A 5,702-nucleotide genomic window follows, 5' to 3' on the forward strand; every position below is an offset into this window, starting at 1 on the left:
CTCGCTCACTCTCAACGCACCAGACAATGACATGTGGGCTCAGTCGGACATCACGTGGACTTCATGCTGCAGAGCTGGCAGGTTAAAGACTGGAAGTATTTGTCAGTAATGACAAATAACCCTACCTGTTCACCCTTTACTGTGCAGAAAAGCATTGTTTGAGGAAAAATGTAAATAATTCTTTAGGCTGGGTCGCTTTTAGCGCTGAAATTACCAAGACATTAGAGAATATTTTTTTGAAACTTAAATTAAACAGAGTTTGAGTAAGGGTTAGCATCACTCAGCACTTTTCCAGCTCTTATATATTTATTCCCGTACTACACTGGAGTACCTTTGGTTAAGTCACAGTTCAAAATCTGTATTCATCTTATGGGACCTTGGTGCAGCCACAAGCTGTTGCTCCTCCCCCTTTAAGACAAATTTCAGGTTTAAACAGCAGGTGGGTGGGGCTTATATTCAGATTAACCTCTCTTTATGACCTCACAGAGAGCACCAAGTAGAATAAACTGTTAGAAACCGAGTGTTTAGAGCTATTTGAAGCCTGAGCTTTCCACTCACAGAGATTACATGTGCATATGCTGCCCTCATTATTTAAAAATCTGGCCATGTTTAATGGGAATCCACCATTTTTACAATAAAAAGCAGCATAAGGGATCCACTTTGTGATGGAAAAGTAGCTCCTGAAATGCTGCACTATATCTTTAATGTTGTAATGGACCCTGTCTTTGAACGTGTCCTCACACCTTCACACTTCTGAGATTACTTACTGTGAGGTCACAGCGGTCCATGGAGAAATTTCCTCTCCTCTTCCCCTCCTCGTCTTCGGGGATTTGTCGTCTGATTTAAAGCATCGTCAGCTTGTCAGTTTTTACAACCGTTCCCATCCCAGGGAGCGAGGAGAGCAGCTAGTTTTTCTCATATAGCAAGATTTAAAAAGTGAGGGGTAAATTTACGACATGGGCTGCTAAGAGAAGCTGTTGGATACACAGCGCTGACATGTTGACGGTAGAACAATCAGCTCTGGGATTATCTCAGCAGTGACAGCACAGTGCAAAAGAAAAGGAAAAAAGAAATCAATGTTCTTTTCCATCAACACTGTTGTTGTTTTTGCTTCTCCCTGGCTTTCGAGTCGCCCGTCTCCCCCCAGACACTACTCCCTCTGCCTGCAGAATAGCAATCTGCTGTGGTGACACAGCCGATGAGTCAGGAGGCCGTGAATTAAAATTATCGTCTGACTTCATCTCACCAAGCAAGCGTGCCGTCACAGGTGAGAGCGGTCGTGGTGATGCTCTTACAGCTTTCTTTTGTGTCCAAATGGAGACGTCTGACATTGAGGAATAATTATAGTTTCCTGATGTTTTGAGGGTCACTCCAAAAATCGATCAGTCCCTCCCACTGACCGCTTCAGAACTGCAGCTTCGATTCAATGATGTCATGCAAAGATTTTACCTTCGTTCCAGGACTCGTTTCTGAGTTACACGCCCTCAAAGGACACAGGGTGGGTTGAAATTTGGTGCTTTTTATCGCACTTTGTATCAAGAAAAGAAATCCATGTGACCTTTACAAGGCTAAAAAATACATTTAAGCTCTGATGATCAGTTTTTACTCCAACTTAAAACAAGATTCTTGCGTCAGATTGTATCTCTTTATCAGCAGACATATTTTGAGCAGTATCATGGGATATATCATAGGCCATGTCCACACATATATGGGTATTTTGGTAAATGTAGATTTAAATGCATCAACGTGATGACCATTATTTTCATTTTTATGTCAGACTGTGTGCTGTTGTTGTTTGTTGGCATTTGTTTGTCCAACATTTCCTCACAGTTAGTTTTTTCTTTGCATTTTTATGTGAATCTATTTTTTTTAAAAAACAAACAAACAAAAAAAACTTATGATGTGATATTATAGTATATAGTATATCAGAAATCTGTTCACTATTTTTATTACAAATTATATCAGTAAGGAAGCTGACTAAATATTAACTGATAATTTATGGCAAAGGGGTGGGATTAAATAAGTGTTTACTTCTTCCCTTTCAACATGTAAATTAATCAGAACGTTTTTTTTGCATGTAATTTGTATAGTATTTTTTTTCTTTCTTATTTTCTTTTCTAAAGGTACTTGTATATTGTTCACATGTTGAAATAAATTACCAATCAATCAATCAATCTGGATATTTTTACTAAACAATCTCATTTTTAATAAAGTCCTATGTATGTGTGAATGTTACCATGGTTTCAATAATGTCCATGATGTAGAGGAACGACAACAAACATTGGTTTTTCCATAATTGATTGGAGACAATGTCATCATGTGTGGTAGGTAGGGTAGGTGGTCAAAACACATTACCGTGTAGCATATAAAGATTTTGATACCAGCCTCGTCTTCTTCTTCTTTCCCATGTTGCTGTCTGTGTTTATTGTGCTATGGTGTGTTGATATCTGTGCATTCCTGTATTATCCTTCTGTGTTACACATTTTGATGTTTTTTTTCCTCGCTACCTGGCCTGACCTGTCTCCCCAATGTGATGTTTGTGTATTGTATGTACGGTCGGCAAGGTCTGTCATCTGGTTGTGGGCAAAAGACCTGCAACTGACAAATAAAGGCTATCTCATCATCTCATCTCGTCTTCTAACCAAACAGTTTTATAATAAAATCATGTTTAGTGCGTTTAGCCTGTGATTTCACCTTGAATCACTTTTTGAGACCAGCTTCTTTGGTTGATTTTGAATGTGATCTTCAAATTTGGGTTTTTTTCAAACTGAGAACCAGCTTTAAAGACATAAACTTTTGAATCAAAGAGCACATGGAAGCCACATTTTCTCCTGTTGTGTTAATTTAAGTACATGTCATTTAGGGATTAACTAGGCCTTAATTCACCCTGGAGTAATTTGCTTTTTTTTACTGTCACGTTTTTCTTATACACGTGTGATTACATTTGCAAAGCTGTGGTCTTCCTTTAACACACTTCACAACATCATGCAAAGGACTGTGATGAATATTACTGACTCCTAATAGACAGCGTCGTTCTGTGGTGATTGATTTTGGATTTTAAAACGTCAGTTTAGTTTTTTTTAGCATTTTGAATATTTTTTAAATCCTCCAATTACCAACAGCTAACAGCTGACTGTAGCCCACAGAGAGCCTGATCAGGTCAAGAGTAGCTGTTTTTACAGCCCTTACCACAACAAACTAAAGAAAAATTTCCATGATCATTCACTTACATTTCCCACTGCAGAAATAAAACAACTAAACACCATCAACGAGTCATTACTTTTTTAAAAGCACACTTAAGTCTCGTTGATATCTTCTCGACAGGCTTTCTTTAACCTTTTTCTGTCTGAAGGAGGTAATAAAAGCACAAGCTGATACTCACACCTATTCATTCCCTCATTAATTTCAAACTGTATCTGAGCCACAGCTGCACGTTTCTCCGCGCTAACGCCTGCTCTGCTTTCCTTTCGTGCTGCATTCATGGACGTGGGATAAACTGGAAGCCAGTTTTTGAGCGTCTAAATTCGATTTTTTAAAATAAGTATTCATCTCAGCTCATTTTTGTAGCTAAAACTGATGTGTTACGTGCCGCGGCTATAGCGCCCTCTGGTGGCAACATAATTAGTCATTGCGGTTGCAGCTTGATTTAGACTTCTGTGTGGCGTCTTTGCTGAGCTACAACGTAATCTATGTAAGTGGCTGACATTGTCGCCGGTATTTATATACATATTGATTTCCCGCTCAGGAAATTGCACAGGAAGTGATATATTTATCCAACAACTGATTAGAATATAGTGTTTAAGTCTTCCACATGCACAAAGGTGTGAAGGTATGATTAGTATTAGATTGATACAAGCACAATAGGATGTCTAAGAAGCTTGGAAAGAAAAGTGTCTGGGCTTCATTAAGTTTCTTAAAGACATTTCACGTCTCATCCGAGAAGCTTCTTTAGGTCAAAGAGCAATTGGGGGAGAGTCCCAGATTTTTAAGTCCTTTTGGGAGTGTCCCTAAGAGGATTGTGGACCCCCTATTGTTCCACTACCTAACCACACGATCGTGGCTCAAGAGTTGGGAGTTCGTCTTGTAATCGGAAGGTTGCCATTCAAGCCCCAGCTTGGACAGTCTCGGTCATTGTGTCCTTGGGCAAGACACTTCACCCGTTGCCTACTGGTGGTGGTCAGAGGGCCCGGTGGCGCCAGTGTCCGGCAGCCTCGCCTCTGTTAGTGTGCCCCAGGGTGGCTGTGGCTATAATGTAGCTGCCATCACCAGTGTGTGTGAATGGGTGGATGACTGGTTGTGTAAAGCGCTTTGGGGTCCTTAGGGACTAGTAAAGGGCTATACAAATACAGGCCATTTACCATTTACACGAGCCAAAGTGTGAAAACGGGTGTGGGTCACAATCAGCCAAGGTTTCAGGTGAACCCATTGTGAGACCTAGCCCCACCCTATTATGTGACTTACTAAGATCAAGCCTCAAAACTGGATTATAGATGGCAGACAGTTGGTGTCGTAAACCGACCCCTCTGTTCAAGGATGGTCGTTCACAGTGGACATAGATGGCTTCTTTCACTCCTCTTTCAAACCATCTGTCTTCTCTGACCAAAATGTGAACACTGGCATCCTCGAAAGAGTGACCTTCGTCCTTCAGATGCAGATATACAGCTGAGTCTTGTCATGTCGAGGTGGCTCTAAGTGGCTGTTTGGACTCTCTAATGTAGAAGCCTGAGCACTCCTCACTACACTGTACAGCATACACTACGTTGTTAAGTTTGTTTTTGCGAGTTTTGTATTGGGGATGAACCAGTTTTTGTCTGATTGTGTGGCTGGGTCTGAAGTAGACTGAGATGTCGTGCTTGGAGAAGACTCTCCTGAGTTTCTCTGATAAACCACAACATAAGGGATGACAACATTGTTCCGTTTGTCCTTCTGATTCTCCCTAGTTTGTGTCTGATCTTATTTTCTGTGCATTTTCATGATTAGGGACACTCCGCTTAAAAATCTGGGACTCTCCACCAATTTCTCCTGGAACTGAAGAAGCTTCTTGGACGAGAGGTGAAATGTCTTCAAGAAACTTAAAGAGGTCCAGATGCTTTTCTCCTTAAACTACAATGACCTGGATGACTGACAATAGGATGGAAAGTTTGTTTTTATGCTAAAGGTTCAGTATGTAGCACACTAAATTGTAATAAATATATTTTTTAGTTTTAAAAATATTTTAAAATTACATAAAAAAAATATAGCTTAAGCATGCACTATAAAATGTCTGAACTTTTTTGTGCTACCCACCATATGTATTTTATTTATAGCCTATAGCACATTTCATTAACAGAAGTTGACCCAAGTGTTTTAGAGACAGGCACATTCCAGGTCTCCAAAAAACAGTTTCAAAATACATGAAAAGCTGAAATGTGTGTTTTATTCTATTAACTAATTATTATGGAAAATACAAATCTCACTGATTTAGTGTAAAAAGTGCCTTTATAGGTTAAACGTATTGATAATAGTATCGGCGATTTATACAAAAATTTGCAGTATTGTAAACCACTACTGTTGACAGTTTTACATCTGAATTTTAATTCGGTCTAACGTGTAAATTCCTGCAATCCTATAAGGCGTCACTGACGCTCTGTGCTCTGATTGGAGGTCAAAGGCGGTGGGCGGGGCCGCCGGCCGAGTGCGGAGACAATAGAGAGGGGCTCGGG

At 40.0% G+C, this 5,702-nt stretch overlaps 1 pseudogene; it reads right to left on the bottom strand.

The window, feature by feature from the left end:
• Positions 1–4,354: 4,354 nt before the first annotated feature.
• Positions 4,355–4,974, bottom strand: LOC148103041 (uncharacterized; annotated as a pseudogene).
• Positions 4,975–5,702: the final 728 nt, after the last annotated feature.

This window comes from Neolamprologus brichardi, chromosome 4 (assembly GCF_056152115.1).
Source record: "Neolamprologus brichardi isolate AB-2024 chromosome 4, ASM5615211v1, whole genome shotgun sequence".
Taxonomy (NCBI): domain Eukaryota; kingdom Metazoa; phylum Chordata; class Actinopteri; order Cichliformes; family Cichlidae; genus Neolamprologus; species Neolamprologus brichardi.